Consider the following 11035-nt stretch of genomic DNA (forward strand, 5'->3'; position numbering starts at 1 on the left):
TTTATGTTATTAAACACCATTATACAACTTAGGGACATGTAAAATAATTAATTCACGGAACGAAACCTGAAAGCTTAACCCAAAAGGGCCAAACCCGTAGCCCTCCTTCCTTGCCCCTTTAACTTTTTTCTCTTCTTTTTCTTCCAAATTTCCAATTGTAAAGCTGAAGTTTTGGTTCAATAAACATCATAAAACACATATATACATATCCATGTACTTAGGGAACACCGTGGATAATTAATTCACAGAAGAAAAGTGAAGAACTTACCTTAATTTCTTCCAATTTGTGGTTGCCGTTATGTACTCTCTTTCTCTCACGTTTCTCTCTATAATTTGGCTGATTTTTAGAATTCAAATGACTTAAGAGTCATTAACATACATATATATGGTCCCTTAGGAAGTAACACGTGTCATCCCCTAAGAGTGACACATGTCAGCCCTTAAGGGTGACACGTGTCAAGCCCTTATTGGGCCACCTCAACCATGCGGCCAATGGGGTGCTGCCATGTGGCAGTGGGGTCCACCTCCCTACCTACTTGACCCCAAGCAGGTGGGTCACCTGCCTACTTGAGGTGCTTCCACATGTTACCCTCCTGGGCTGCCACATCATCATTTTTTTCCCTCCCTCGTGGATTCATAATCTTGTCTTACTTTAAGAGATTATGTAATCCATGCTTCGCAAGCTTGGTACGTACTCCAATAGCTTAAGTTTTTAAGACTTCCAAGTTAGTAGCTTACGTAGGTAAATCGAGTCCTACAACTCATTACATGGCCTAAAATTCCTTTCGGATTCTTATGACTCCATTTCCAACCTTCCTTCTCATGAGGTATCACAATCTTCTTTTCTTAGAGTTGTTTGATAGTGTCGTAGCTTATTCAGCTCACATGATAGTGTCTAAGGAACTTAAGAAGACATTCCTAGATCGAGAGTGTGGGGTGTAATATCCTTCCCCCCTTTAGAACATTCGTCCTCGAATGTTGAATAACATTTCCCTTAAGACTTCATACAAATTGTGGAGAGATTCCTTTTTAGTGGAATAACATACATTTTCATCCAAGTAATTAATATACAAGTTCCAGGACTGGGGGTTATCTGTAGACATCGGGAATAGGTACGGACACCTGTGTTTCATGTCTTCTTCAACCTCCCAGGTTATGTCTTCACAATTCTTATTCCGCCACAGTATGGAAGCTATGTCCTTAGTTTGCAACCCATTTAATCTGTTGATCCCAGATGGAAATGGGTTTCCCCTCGTAGGATAACTCCCTGTTACATGGACCTCCTCCACGGGAAATATTCTGGGAGCATCGTTTACATTCTTGCGGAGCATTGATCTGTGATAACCAAATATATTGTTTCAAATAGGATGGTAGGTCCCACTCATAGGCAGCTTTATCTATTCTACAAATGACCTGAAAAGGATCAATGTATCTCCTTCTTGCCGACTCTAGGCTTCTAATCGATAGCTTATCCCAGATTAAGCTTTACTTCATCAATAATTTACTAGATCCCCTCTGGGCCTATCTATTAATCGAAGGGCGAAATATCATACTAAGATTCACCTGTGTTCCCAATCCTTACCGGAATGAACTCCAGCGATTAGTCGTATTGTCACGACCCAACCCTATAGGCCACGACTGGGGTCCGATCTGGACCCCCGTTTACATAACTGTCGATTATAGTCAAATTGGACTATGTATAACGTGATACTGCTCATAAAAACCTTAATGGGTTAAAACGTTTTCATGTTCATATAGCCTCCTAGATATAGGAACCAAACACATGAACCTAGTGGGTAATAAAATATTCATACACGTGTGGCCTCTTTCATTTGCATCATGTCATGAAAGGGCATGCAAGCCGATAAGGCTGCCATGTCATAAGAACATTTATAATTTAACAAACTCACAACAACCCACATACACATATGTCTACAGACCTCTAAGAATAGGAACGACAACATATGGAGGGACAGGGCCCCCGCCGTACCCTTGCATAAACAAATATATACATTGCAGGACTAGTACTCAAAAGCTAGGCTCCGAAACAGTGAAGCACTTCCAACATAGCTGAGCAGAAATCCTAAGCTGGCGGATCTTCGAAATGAACATCTGTACCTGCGGGCATGAAACGCAGCCCCCCGAAGAAAGGGGGGTCAGTACGAAAAATGTACCGAGTATATAAAGCATGGACTGTAATAAGTAAAGTCGTTACCAGAGTAGAATGTGCAAAAATGAGCAAAATATCCAGAATATCAAAATGCTTTTCATAATCACCGATAATGTATGCAGAAAAACATATGCCACATCCAGCCCCATTAAGGGACTCGGTGAACAAATACAAAACGTGCTCGCCGCCCCTTCACTGGCGCCACAGCACATCATAACACCAGAGTAGGGAATATCTCCGTAACAGATCATATCATATCATATGGTCATATCAGATTATATCATACCATATGTGTACATGGCACATCATAACTCCACAAAACCCATGTGCAGGTCGTACCTGCCCCCTCACGTCGGGGCACGGTGAATAATGCATAGAAGTACACACGATAACAAAACCTAGCCCAGGCTTGGTGAAGGAAATATTGAGGCATCCATGAGTGGAGTAGTGAGAAATTATATGCAATTTAAATCATATTTGAAACTCGACGGAATAATCAAAATGAGCTTTCCTTCAAAATCGAGACAAAAGTCATATCAAGTACCTTTTGAAAGTCACTATGGACTATATCAAAATAGAACTTCTGGGAATCATATATATGTATCAAGGGATAACAAAATATCTTTTGGAAGTCAAAAAATTGGCCATCCTAGTGGCTTTAAGAATAGGACTTCTTGGGAATCATATGGAAATCATATACTTATTTCGTAAAAACCATGCCACAAAAGGGAGATTAGCTTTATATACTTATGTCAAATCATTATAAGAGAAGGAATAATATTTACATACTTATGCCAAAGAAATATTAAAATAAAGTATAAGCCTTACATACGTATGCCAAAACATGCCAAAAGAAGGAAATGTTAGCTTTACATACCTCTTATGAGTTACTCTTTATCCCATTCGCCTCGTCGTCCTTTGAACCTATTCAACATGAAAGTAATATGAATATCAACCACTCTTAACTTTGCAGCATCTTAGGTTGCACCTTAGTATTAATGGAATCTATTTCCTTAGTCGTTTTCCCGACTAGTTCTGTTATTTGCTAAGGCGTCGACGAAAATTGGACAGCACCTCCCCTATAATGTGCCCTATCCAAATTTCCAATTAGGTCCCTAAGACCTACAGCCAACCAACCACAACAACCTGCAGCAATTCACACCAATAATATACAACATAAACTCCCAATGACTTATTCAAAAATACGGTAGCACAATAGGGCGTCTAGCCTTTATTTTGTAACGCCTTTCATTATACGCAATGAGGGGTCGTGTGGATTCAAATAGCAGCACCCTAACCCACATTAGAACATATTTAGGCTCTGCAACAATACATCACACCCCTGCAGCAGCACCTCACACGAACAACACTATCCTTCGACGATAATTTAACTATAAAAATTCCAATTTAGTTTATTTCGAACGTCGAGCATTTCTACGACATTCTTAAACTTACAGCAGCATACAAGGGGTGTAATACACCATATAAAAACACCATAAACTTCAAATTGAAAGTAAAAACCTTACCTTTCCCAAAATTGGCCAAAACTCGCCAAACCTATCAAAACGTGAATTCGGGACAGCCCACTGTCTTATATTGTCGCTTAGTTTCGGAGGGGTAATTGAGGGAAACAGGATTTGTGGCCTCAATGAAATTTATATACATGTGTATAAAGGTCGCAAACAATTTTGAATTACCCCTACAGCAATTTTGTACGAAAAGATATTCCCAAAATACCCACAGCTGTCCGTGTAGGATTTCCAAAACAAAATCTGGGCAGTACCTCCTCTACACTTCATCACCCTTTTTGACGCAACTAAAAGCAAAACTGGATTTGAAAGTCTAAATAAATGTTATATACCTATGAAATAACTTTCCAAAACATATTGAATCACCCGAAACTAAGCTATACACAAGAAGTTATACCACTATTACTAACGACTGTCCCCTTCAAAAACGGGTCTATTCCCTAGCGTTTTCTCTTTAATTTCTCATAGTTTTCCAAGTGAAGAACTAAAAATATGGTTCCATGGGCATCGTAATATACATATATACACCTCCAAGTAATTTAGGAACATCGTAGATAATTAATTCAAGAAAGAAAAGTGAAGAACTTACCTTAATTTCCTCCAATTTGTGGTTGTTGTTGTGAGCTCTCTTTCTCTCACGTTTTTCTCTCTAATTTTGTTCAAGTTTTTGGCTAAAAATGACTTAATAGTCATCTATACATAGATATATATCTTTTTGGAGAGTGACACATGTCATACCCTAAGGGTGACACGTGTCACACCCTTAGGCAGCCACCTCAATTATACAACCAATCCATGGCTGCCACGTGGCAGGTGGGGTCCACCCCATGGTGTGTCACCTGCTTCCATGTGTCACTTTCATGTGATTCCATGTGTACCTATCACATGCTTCCATGTGTCAAGTAGGTGAGTCACCTACTTGCTTTAAATAGGTGCGTGTCGTTTCCTTATTTCTCTTCCGTGGGTTCATAATTTCGTCGCACTTTAAGAGCCTATGTATTCCTTGCTACTTAGTCTCAACACGCACTCGAGTAGCTTAAGTATGTAAGACCTCCAAGTTGGTAGTTTACGAGAGTCAATCGAGTCCTACGACTCATTTTCTCGGCCTCCAACTCCTTTGGAATTTTTATAACCCTATTTCCAATCTTCCTTATTATGAAGCATTTCGTTCTCCTTTTCTTGGAGTTATTTGATAGAATTATAAACTATCCGACTAACATAACGACTTTTAAGAAACTTAAGATCCTTCCCAGAAACTTGAGAAGTTTAACAAGCATTCTAAGGTACCGAAGTACGGGGTGTAATATCCTTCCCCCCTTTAGAACATTCGTCCCCAAATGTTAACTAGCCTCATAAGGTCTTACGAGTGCTTTAGGATTCTTCTGTACTGGCTGCCATTCATAGGCCTTGTATTAACTCATATGGTCTATTTAAGAAGGTAGATTACCTGTAGGCATAGGGAACAGGTGATATTTCTTTTCCATTACTTCTTTCCAGTTCCTTTACCACACATCATATTGCACTATTTACACGAACATGTGTAGGAGGTTAAAGTAGCCCGAAAGGTGCTTTAGCATCACCATACTAGTCTGTATGTAAACCTGTATCATTTCTTACTTCCTTCCTCTACTTACCCTTGAGTTTCCTCATATCCAGTATAGGAGAGATCTCTCATCCTTTCCTTGTTTTGCTACTTGTACACCACAATATTAGTAGTCAGTAACTTTGTTACCAACATCTTACCTTCAGTCGAGTATAGCCTGGCTATTCCTTATAGTATGTTTAAGTTCTGATCGTAATTCTCTTGTTGTATTCATCCCCTTTGTATACACCTATTCTTTGATGTCATACTATTTAAGTCCTTACTATTAATTCTCCGCACTGTCTCCGGTATAATGGCTTCTATCCGTTTATACTCGTGTCAGTATGGGATCTCACTTGAAGCCACTTCCCTCCTTTAGAGTGTACCTATGTCACTATCTATTGTGTTCTACCTTACGCCCTTATTTCCAATTTTCCAATACGTATGATTCTTTTCCAACACATTCGGTATACTGCACCATATCTATGCCTTTCTTTATATCTTCCATAACTTTGGTTGCCTAGGTACGAAAATTTAACACAATCATGAGGTACTAATCCAGTCTAATTATGGGTACTCGAGTCACGTAGCAATTTATTCGAAGCCATTTTCCATTTATTTTGATCAACAACTAGCTAGGGCTTATAGTGGTTTCCAATCCTCAAATAGGCAGTACTTACCTTCCGACGCTCGGTGTCCCAAGCTTTGTCATAGTCCTAGCCTTATCCCAGTGGGTACCACTTGTCCCTTTAATGAATTCACAATGCGCTAGTTGTTTTCCAAAGCTACATCCCCAATACTTCTTTATATCAACAATGCCATGCACGGACAACGTGTATATATACATGCATATCATCTCATATCAAAGCCACACAGGGTTTCCCAAGGGGTCACCCATCCCAATATTACTCTTGCCCAAGCACGCTTAACTTCAGAGTTCTGATGGGATCCGGTACGTTAGTGCTGGTATGATCGCACCCTCCCCCGTGGGGCGCATATCTATCGAAGAAGACGATGACCCAGTAGTTGATCCAGTAGGCCAAGCTGCACTGTCCAAGTTACCCTTCTTAGTTAGTCTTATCCTTAATATATTGTTCTATCGGGAACTACCAGTCGTTCCTAAATCATTTTCCTTTTATTTCAAGGGAAATTTGGGCAGAGTTTCCTCTGTATTTCTTACTATCTCAACACCTACACGCAGAAAATGCCAACAATGCCTCACAGGGGCAATACGCATAAAGATACGTATATACATATCATATCACGTCATATCACAGCCTCACAGAGTGCCCAATATCAACAATAGTATAAACTGATGGACTTACCTTATATGACCAACTTGAACTGCACCTGTTTAGACTTTCCGTCTACTTTTCCTTTCAATTTTCAACTTTACATGTCAACCATAATTCAATACCTTACCTGGCACCTATCATTCGTGCCTTGCTTATTTGTGTGCTGTGAAACTTCCAATATCGTCAGTAACCTTCTTTTATCGATGTTGTCCTTCTGCTGAAATCACAAGTTAGTATAAGGAATTTCATTCCCTATGACTCGGCTCTATTACACAATCGTAGATATGAAAGAAATGTAACATCCTAAATGTCCTGTAGCCTCTTGTCTATAGATGTGGTGCACAGCACACCGATAAACAAGACTCTACTAGACATGGTCTGTAGACACTCCAAGGACGAACTGCTCTGATACCACTTCTGTCATGACCCAACCCAATGGGCCGCGACTGGGGTCCGACCTAGACCCCCGTTTACGTAACTGTCGACTATAGTCAAATTGGACTATGTATAATGTGATACTACTCACAAAAACCTCAATGGGTTAAAACTTTTTCATGTTCATATAGCCTCCTAGATATAGGAACCAAACACATAAACCCAGTGGGTGATAAAATATTCATACACGTGTGGCCTTTTGCATCATGTCATGAGAGAGCATGCAAGCCGATAAGGCTGCCATGTAATAAGAACATTTACAATTAAACAAACTCACAACAACCCACATACACACATGTCTACAGACCTCTAAGAATAGGAACGACCACATATGGCGGGACAGGGCCCCCGTTGTACCCCTGCATAAACAAATATATACATCGCAGGACCAATACTCAAAAGCTAGGCTCCGAAACAGTGAAGCACTTCCAACATAGCTGAGCAGAAATCCTAAGCTGGCGGATCTCCAAAATGAACATCTGTACCTGCGGGCATGAAACGCAGCCCCCCGAAGAAAGGGGGGTCAGTACGAAAAATGTACCGAGTATATAAAGCATGGACTGTAATAAGTAAAGTCGTTACCAGAGCAGAATGTGCAAAAATGAGCAAAATATCCAGAATATCAAAATGCTTTTCATAATCACCGATAATGTATGGAGAAAAACATATGCCACATCCTGCCCCATTAAGGGACTCGGTGAACAAATACAAAACGTGCTCGCCGCCCCTTCACTGGCGCCACAGCATATCATAACACCAGAGTAGGGAATATCTCCGTAACAGATCATATCATATCATATGGTCATATCAGATTATATCATACCATATGTGTATATGGCACATCATAACTCTACAAAACCCATGTGCAGGTCGTACCTGCCCCCTCACGTCGGGGCACGGGGAACAATGCATAGAACTACACACGATAATAAAACCTAGCCCGGGATTAGTGAAGGAAATATTGAGGCATCCATGAGTGGAGTAGTGAGAAATTATATGCAATTTAAATCATATTTGAAACTCAACGGAATAATCAAAATGAGCTTTCCTTCAAAATCGAGACAAAAGTCATATCAAGTACCTTTTGAAAGTCACTATGGACTATATCAAAATAGAACTTCTGGGAATCATATATATGTATCAAGGCATAAGAAAATATCTTTTGGAAGTCGAAAAATTGGCCATCCTAGTGGCTTTAAGAATAGGACTTCTTGGGAATCATATGGAAATCATATACTTATTTCGTAAAAACCATGCCACAAAAGGGAGATTAGCTTTATATACTTATGTCAAATCATGCTAAGAGAAGGAATAAGATTTACATACTTATTCCAAAGAAATACTAAAATAAAGTATAAGTCTTACATACGTATGCCAAAATATGCCAAAAGAAGGAAACGTTAGCTTTACATACCTTGTCTGAATTACTCTTTATCCCATTCGCCTCGTCGTCCTTTGAACCTATTCAACATGAAAGTAATACGAATACCAACCACTCTTAACTTTGCAGCATCTTAGGTTGCACCTTAGTATTAATGGAATCTATTTCCTTAGTCGTTTTCCCGACTAGTTCTGTTATTTGCTAAGGCGTCGACGAAAATTGGACAGCACCTCCCCTATAATGTGCCCTATCCAAATTTCCAATTAGGTCCCTAAGACCTACAGCCAACCAACCACAACAACCTGCAGCAATTCACACCAATAATATACAACATAAACTCCCAATGACTTATTCAAAAATACGGTAGCACAATAGGGCGTCTAGCCTTTATTTTGTAACGCCTTTCATTATACGCAATGAGGGGTCGTGTGGATTCAACCAGAAGAACCCTAACCCACATTAGAACATATTTAGGCCCTGCAACAACACATCACACCCCTGCAGCAGCACCTCACACGAACAACACTATCCTTCGACGACAATTTAACTATAGCAATTCCAATTTAGTTTATTTCGAACGTCGAGCATTTCTACGACATTCTTAAACTTCCAGCAACATAAAAGGGGTGTAATACACCATATAAAAACACCATAAACTTTAAATTGAAAGGAAAAACCTTACCTTTCCCAAAATTGGCCAAAACTCGCCAAACCTATAAAAATGTGAATTCTGGACAGCCCACTGTCTTATATTGTCGCTTAGTTTCGGAGGGGTAATTGAGGGAAACAGGATTTATTGCCTTAATTAAAGTTATATACATGAGTATCAAGGTCGCAAACAATTTTGAATTACCCCTACAACAATTTTGTACGAAAAGATATTCCCAAAATACCCACAGCTGTCCGTGTAGGATTTCCAAAACAAAATCTGGGCAGTACCTCCTCTACACTTCATCACCCTTTTTTACGAAGCTAAAAGCAAAACTGGATTTGAAAGTCTAAATAAATGTTATATACCTATTAAATAAATTTCCAAAACATATTGAATCACCCGAAACTAAGCTATACACAAGAAGTTATACAAATATTACTAACGATTGTCCCCTCCAAAAAAGAGTCTATTCCCTAGCATTTTATCTTTAATTTCTCTTAGTTTTCCAAGTGAAGAACTAAAAATATGGTTTTGTGGGCATCGTAATATACATATATACACCTCCACGTAATTGAGGAACATCGTAGATAATTAATTCAAGGAAGAAAAGTGAAGAACTTACCTTAATTTCCTCCAATTTGTGGCTGCTGTTGTGAGCTCTCTTTCTCTCACGTTTTTCTCTCTAATTTTGTTCAAGTTTTTGGCTAAAAATGACTTAATAGTCATATATACATAGATATATATCTTTTTGGAGAGTGACACATGTCATCCCCTAAGGGTGACACGTGTCACACCCTTAGGCAGCCACCTCAATTATACAACCAATCCATGGCTGCCACGTGGCAGGTGGGGTCCACCCCATGGTGTGTCACCTGCTGCCATGTGTCACTTTCATGTGATTCCATGTGTACCTATCACATGCTTCCATGTGTCAAGTAGGTGAGTCACCTACTTGCTTTAAATAGGTGCGTGTCGTTTCCTTATTTCTCTTCCGTGGGTTCGTAATTTCGTCGCACTTTAAGAGCCTATGTATTCCTTGCTACTTAGTCTCAACACTCACTCGAGTAGCTTAAGTACGTAATACCTCCAAGTTGGTAGTTTACACGAGTCAATCCAGTCCTACGACTCATTTCTCGGCCTCCAACTCCTTTGGAATTTTTATAACCCTATTTCCAATCTTCCTTATTATGAAGCATTTTGTTCTCCTTTCCTTGGAGTTATTTGATAGCATTATAAACTATCCGACTAACATAACGACTTTTAAGAAACTTAAGAGCCTTCCCAAAAACTTGAGAAGTTTAAGAAGCATTCTAAGGTACCAAAGTACGGGGTGTAATACGTATGTTGAACTTCCCCGTCCGAGTAATCATTTGACCTCTCTCTTAGTATGCCAATGTTCGTAAGCTGCACAACTATTCTTGTGCCATTTTCACGAGGTGCATTGTATTTCAGTCATAACCTTTTCTGCTCTTGGCTTACTCTGTTCTATATGTGTCATTGTACTAACACGCCTTTATAATCTCTTTTTGTCATACTTGTTTCGTTCATTTTTTCACTTCCCAGGGGGTCACTCATCCCAGTACTACTCTCATCTAAGCACGCTCAACTTCGGAGTTTTGACGGAATCTGGTGCATTAGTGCGGGTTTGATCGTGTCCATCCCTTATGGGGTCTCGTTTGAAGCTTAAGCATTCCCATTTACATACGATAGCGTCAGTCGATTTTCTCTTACGCTTGTACTTCTCTTGTCCACTTCCCCCTTTTAGGGTGTACCTATGTCATCCTCCAGTTATTTTCAGCTATTCACACGCGAACGATTCCACTCCAACATATTTAACGTGCTGCACCATATCTACAAGTTCTGTTAAATCTTTCATACGTTAGGTTGCCTTTATAGGAAACCCTATCACAACCGTAAGGTGCTTTAGTAATTGGAATATATCGTATAAAATCTCATCTAATGATTGATACTCGAGTAATATCCGTAATGTA

General features: G+C 39.6%; 1 pseudogene; it reads right to left on the reverse strand.

Annotated features, from left to right (window-relative positions):
• Positions 1-6143: 6143 nt before the first annotated feature.
• On the reverse strand, positions 6144-6261 carry LOC129883907 (5S ribosomal RNA; annotated as a pseudogene).
• Positions 6262-11035: the final 4774 nt, after the last annotated feature.

The sequence above is a fragment of the Solanum dulcamara genome, chromosome 3 (assembly GCF_947179165.1).
Source record: "Solanum dulcamara chromosome 3, daSolDulc1.2, whole genome shotgun sequence".
Lineage (NCBI taxonomy): Eukaryota > Viridiplantae > Streptophyta > Magnoliopsida > Solanales > Solanaceae > Solanum > Solanum dulcamara.